We start from the raw sequence: 6,874 nt of genomic DNA, 5'->3' as shown, positions 1-6,874 counted from the left end.
TTCATTATATTACTAAAAAAATATTAAATAGTAACCAAGTATTTTTGTTGCAAAGGTTTCTAATATATTTAATGAATGCACATATATACAAAATCAATGAATGAATCAACGGTACCCGTCCTTTAGGTGTTTTGCTCAGTGTTCATTTAGTTCAACCATTATTGTTGAATAAATTATTATGGATAAAAAATTTCTAATTTAAGGACTTTAGATGTAGTAAAAATTTAAAAATTTTAATTATAATGTAACCCAAAAATATTGGACGATTGGAAAATATGATGTAACCCAAAGATCAAAATGCTAAAGAAAGTGTTTTGATTATTCAACAGTTTGAAGCAACAATTTGTTCCAAATCACTGAAAATACAAACATTGCAATTTACAATATTATTCAACAGTTTGAAGCAACAATTTGTTCCAAATCACTGAAAATACAAACATTGCAATTTACAATATTTTCACTTAGCGTTTTTAAGAATGATTTCCTCAAAAAGCATCTATATTTTTTAAAAATTTTATTATTAAAACAATTATTATTACTATTATTATTATTATTATTATTATTATTATTATTATTATTATTATTATTATTATTATTATTATTATTATTATTATTATTATTATTATTATTATTATTATTATTATTATTATTATTATCATATGTATACCCTTATGTCATTTTAAATGTTAATTTAAATAGCTAATTTTTTAAAATATCTTTTTACCAACAGTTGATATAATTTGCTGGTCAAATCCGCTAACCCTAACCGCTAACGGCTGATTGTCAAACAAGGACATTGCGAGGTAGTTTCTCACTTCAATTTGTTGTGTGATTTGAATATTCTCTTTGTCAACAAATCCACCAAGTAGTTAATATGATTGACTTTATTAATTTAAATTTTTTAAATTTTTTCATGGTATTAATAAAATACTTAGTAAATAAATATATATCATTATTTTGTATTATAACTTTGATATTTAATTAAAAAATAGTGCACAAAAAAATAGTAGACAATGTACTGAATATAATCAATTGATGAATTTGAATGTAAAAAATTTGTACATTGGGGAAAAATAAAGACAATATAACTAATGAAATTATTTCTCTTAATTAATTTATTGATAATGAATAATTTTTTTTTAATAAAGACATTATAGGGACAATTTAGCCAATATAATCAATTGATGAATTTGAATTTTGAATGGAAAGAATTTTTATATTGGAGAAAAATAAAGACAATAAAACTAATGAAATTATTTCTCTTATTTAATTTATTGATAATGAATAATTTTTTTTTTGAATAAATGCATTGTAGACACATAATTCTAAATTAAAGAAATACATATGTATTATTTTTTGTTGTAGCTACTAAATTATTATAATAATTTATAATTTAATAAGAGTAAAATAGAGTACTAATTATGCCAACTTTGATTGGGACGAGGTTCGAACCTAAAACCTTTGTTATTGAAATCAATGAGTAAGTTAACGGTAAACTAACAGAAATTAACGGAAAGATAATATTTAACGGAAAAGTTAACGGAAAATCATATTCATTAAGGATAAATTAAAATATGATCAATATGAGCCATTCATTTGATTAAAAATTTGACCGCCATTTTTTCTACCCATTATAGGCCTAACTCTCTTGAGCTCTTATTAGCATATATATATATATATATATATATATATATATATATATATATATATATATATATATATATATATATATATATATATATATATATATATATATGTTATTTCGTGACAAATTAAAATGTCATTAGAAAACATATTAATTGCAATAATTTAAAATAAGTTGTTTCGTGACAAAATGTGATTACAAAATATTACAAATAAAATTGAGTACACCATTAATGATTATAATTTGCCCAAAGTGCATTTGCAATGTCCTCACGCAATTGTAGCATTTGGTCTTGTTGATTCATATCTAATTGTATGGTATCATTTCTACCATCACTACTACTTCCACCATAATCCAAAACCATGTCTTGCGCTCCATACATCATACCTAATTGATCATCCCTATCTTCCAACCGAATGAAATTATAAATGCACAACATGCAAGAGGAATTTGTCTTTGTCTAATCGATGGGTAACCATTAATGGACTTTAGAATGGGAAATCTTGCCTTTAAAAGTCCAAAACACCGCTCAATCACATTCCGCAATGATGAATATCGACAATTAAATAGGGCTTGCTTATTTCGTATCCGCCCTTGTCCACGAAAGTCATTCAAGTGATAACGCTCCCCGCGGTATGGTGTCAACAAACCGGGTGCATTTGGGTAACCACGTACCATCAACAACGTAGTAATAACCTATTCAATTGAGAAAAAGAATATACTTAAAGAAGTACTAAATTACACTAACTTAATTATTGAAATTAATAAGCTATTCGAATACTCTTACCTTCGGGTGGCATAGGAAAATCACTTCCAGGCTTTGAAATTGCATCTAAGAATATGCGAGAATCATTCGCACTTCCTTCCCAACCCGCATGTACGAATGTAAACATCATGTCATGCGAGCAAACCGCCATGACATTTTGGGTCAACATTCCTCCTTTTCTACCTCGAAATGTGCTTTGCTTTGATGCAGGTACCCAAGATGAGACATGTGTTCCATCTATAGCACCTACTCAAAAATTGTACAACGGTCGTATCGGGCCATTTTGCCTCATCATCATTGGTTTCTGTGACGTTATTCATCTAAGCAAATGCAAATTTATTCAGTTCATAACTAAGCATATCATACCACATTTTTCATTTTTTTAGAAGATTCTTTTGCTAATGCCTATTTAGGCAACAAGTAGTAGTAATGACAAATATTACTTCAACAAGGTCTTCTGTAATATGATCATCCTAATTTGTTTGATAGAATATTTCAATTGACAAGGGGAGGCATAAGCAAAGCATAAAAAACAATTAACTTGAGTTTTATAAAGAAACATCAATGTAGCAGTTTCGGTGATAAGCATAATGATAACCACCATTGCATATTCTTCAATCAATAATTTCTCTAGTATTACTTTACTCTAAATACATCTACATACTAAATAAAAACAAGATCTACAATAAGTTCATGGAACAAATATGCACAGATAACAGATTTAGATCTATCTATCCACACATATAGATCCATAAATCCAACCAGAGATACCAACAAATAGGGTAAAAACATAGCTAAATACATATAGAAATCTTTAGAAAGGACTTACCCTGAAACGTGGTGATGGGCACGATCCAACTGATGATTTTGGTGACTCCGTCTTTGGAGTGAACTCGCCGGCAGTAGACAGATCTGACCGGAGCTTCGCTAGAGTTCACCACCTGTGCCACACTCTTTCATGCCCAAACTTTCTAATATAAAAAACCAAGCAATAAATAACAATAATAAATCTCTAATATAAAAAAGAAATCTAGTTAGAAAGACAAGCTAGCAAATATTCTGGATTAATTTATCTGTTGGAAAAAAAATATTCGATGACATAATTCATTATAATATTATACTTGCAGACTGAGAGTCTTGGATTGAGAAACAGGATTGAAAAGAAGGCGGCCTATTAAAGGAGGGAGATTGGAAAAGAGCAGCTGGCAATGCAATTCCGGGAGTGAGAAGCAACTACAAGATCTAAACCGATGAAACAACAAATTCAATGGTCAAAGATAAAATCATATTAAAAACTAATGTGGACCATAAATAATATAGAGTATATATTAGGAAATAAATATGAATTGAAGTACATCTGTACAAGGTTTAAACCTTGTGACTCGATCCCTAATCCCGCCAATATGTGATTCAACTTATTTAATTACAAGTAATTTAATTAATAAAATTAAAATGATTAATGTTCGCTACAAATTTAAAAACTTAATTTGTACATGTTGTTTAAGACTTATTTACTACTTTATGCGATGGTCAAAGATAAAATCGTATTAAAAATTGATACGTGGACCATAAATAATACGTATTAAGAAATAAATATGAATTGATGCACAATTGTAAAAGGTTTAAACCCTATGACCTGATTCTCAATCCCGCTAATATGTGATTCAACCTTATTTGATTTCAAGTAATTTAATTAATAAATATAAAATGATTAACGTTTGCTATGAATTTAAACATTTCATTTCTATATGTTGTTTAAGACTTATTTACTACTTTATGCGATGGTCAAAGATAAAATCATATTAAAAACTGATACGTGGATCATAAATAATACGTATTACGAAATATAGATGAATTGAAGTACAGCTGTACAAGGTTTAAACCCTGTGACCCGATCCTCAATCCTGCTAATATGTGATTCGACCTTATTTGATTTCAAGTAATTTAATTAATAAATATAAAATGATTAACGTTTGATACGAATTTAAACATTTAATTTCTATATGTTGTTTAAGACTTATTTACTACTTTATGCGATGATCAAAGATAAAACCGCATTAAAAACTGATACGTGGACCATAAATAATACATATTAGGAAATAAATATGAATTGAAGTACAATTGTACAAGGTTTAAACCATGTGACCCGATCCTCAATCCCGCTAATATGTGATTCAACCTTATTTGATTTCAAGTAAATAATTATCATTCTTATACTTTATATAATAAAGTTATATGGTTTGGGAAATAATTAATGTTACAATTAATGCCACAACATCCTTTATTATAAAAAAAAAATGCACAACATTTAAAAAATAAAATAGCTATATATTATATAATCATATAAAAAATATACTTTTGAAAAATAAAATAGCTATATATTATATAATCATATAAAAAATGTGTTCAATTAGAGTTTAAATTTACACATACAAAATTTGAAATTTGCTTTCCAAATGTAATTATCTTAGTTATTATTCGTATTGTGAAAATTATAATATAGATGAAATACAATTAAGAATAAATCAATGTAATTATGTAAATTCTCTCTATAAGTTTATTTTATTTTATTTTATTTTTTTGAATGCTACTAGCTCTATTACATTGTAGTATGCACACAACCTACTGAAACACGAAGAGCCAATAACGCCTCCACTGAGGCTCGAAATCACAACCTTCCACTTGGAAGTCCACCCCGGATACCATTAGACCACATAGTCCTGGTCTCTATAAGTTTATTTGAATATGCACATAATTAGAGATTATATTAACCATATAAAATTATAATTATAATTTTAATTGTAATTTGTATTCTATACAAATAATAAATACTTGACGAATGGAAGCTCAAAAATATTACTATATTAAATAATTTAAAATATTTTAGTTTTTCTATTCATAATAACATAATTTTTTCCCGTGCATCACACGGGTGAATTACTAGTTAATGTATAATTGCATAATATTAGTATAATTATCTAACAATTATTTGATAATTAAGGAATTAATTACACAAATATTAGTATACTTGACTAATAATTATTATATTAATTAAGCTAATAACTATACGAATATTAGTATAATTATCTTGAGCAAATACCAATTTTAGTCCCACGAGTATTAGCAAAATGACGATTTTGATCCACATGTTTAATTCCTACCAATTTTAATCCACGACTACTGTTTTAGTACCAATTTTAATCAACGACTATTATTTTAATACCAAAATTCATCACGTCGGTTACCCATCTACTTAAGACATCCCGAAATCTAAAACTTTTAAGGGCATTTTCATCATTTTCAACTTAAGATTCCAATTTGAGCATAAATAAATGAATTTAAGCCCTAAGATCGATCGCAATTCATAGTTCTCCTCCTCATTCTACCTTAATTTGAGGAGGAAAACTGTGGATTGGGATAAATCTTAGGGCTTAAATCCCTTTATTCATGCTCAAATAGGAATCCTAATTTGAAAAGCACGAAACTACCCTTAATGGTTTCATATTTCGACATGTCTTAAACGAATGGGTGACCGGCGTGATGAATTTTGGCACTAAAATAATAGTTGTGGATGAAAATTGGTACTAAAACAATAGTCGTGGATGAAAATTGGTATGAATTAAATATGTGGACCAAAATTGTCATTTTGCTAATACTTATGGGACCAAAATTGGTATTTGCTCAATTATCTTTAAACATGGGTCATTGGATTGTTTTTAGAGTTAATACCCAAAATAGTCCCTCGACTATATCGTAATTACCAATTTGGTCCTCGACTATCATTCTTACCCAATTAAGTCCTCAACTATACAATTTTTACCCAATTTAGTCCTTTGTCAATTTGACTGTTTGTTGACTGTCAAAAGTGGAAATAAAGTTGTAATTTTACAAGTTTTCTCCTTCCTCCTCATTTAGCAGCGCCAAACCATGTAGCAATAAGCTCCGGTTGGGTTCTAAACCTGTCAGTATCGAAGTAGTGGTTATGCATCGGATAGCCCATGAATTTGATTTCCAACGATTTTTTGACGATCGAAACCTGATCGGAGTGTATTGCTGCATGGTTTGGCGCTGCTAAATGGAGAGGAAGGAGAAATCTTGTAAAATTATAATTTTATCCCGACTTTTGACAGTCAACAAACAGTCAAATTGATACAGAGGACTAAATTGGATAAGAATTGTATAGTTGAGGACTAAATTGGGTAAGAATTGTATAGTTGAAGACTTAATTGAGTAAAAGTTACATAGTTGAGGACTTAATTGGATAAGAATGGTAGTTGAGGACCAAATTGGTAATTATGACATAGTCGAGGGACCATTTTGGGTATTAACTCTTGTTTTTATAATGATTACAATTAATTCATTGAGATATTGAGGAAAGAAAATAAAAAAATTAAAGGCGATATGATGAAAAAGAATATACTTAAGATATAAAAGTATAATTGCACAGATCTACTATATATCTA

General features: G+C 28.2%; 1 long non-coding RNA gene across 1 annotated transcript; it reads right to left on the bottom strand.

Annotated features, from left to right (window-relative positions):
• Nucleotides 1-1,808: 1,808 nt before the first annotated feature.
• On the bottom strand, nucleotides 1,809-3,624 carry LOC109151247. Its single transcript, XR_002049271.1, has 4 exons — nucleotides 3,533-3,624; nucleotides 3,241-3,382; nucleotides 2,433-2,731; nucleotides 1,809-2,341 (listed from the first exon to the last, which is right to left on the bottom strand). It is a non-coding gene; the product is annotated as an uncharacterized LOC109151247 (long non-coding RNA).
• Between the last annotated feature and the right edge of the window lie 3,250 nt (nucleotides 3,625-6,874).

Source organism: Ipomoea nil, unplaced genomic scaffold, assembly GCF_001879475.1.
Source record: "Ipomoea nil cultivar Tokyo-kokei standard unplaced genomic scaffold, Asagao_1.1 scaffold2283, whole genome shotgun sequence".
Taxonomy (NCBI): domain Eukaryota; kingdom Viridiplantae; phylum Streptophyta; class Magnoliopsida; order Solanales; family Convolvulaceae; genus Ipomoea; species Ipomoea nil.
Note: the sequence above shows the minus strand (reverse complement) of the source record. Positions and strands in the feature narration are given on the sequence as shown.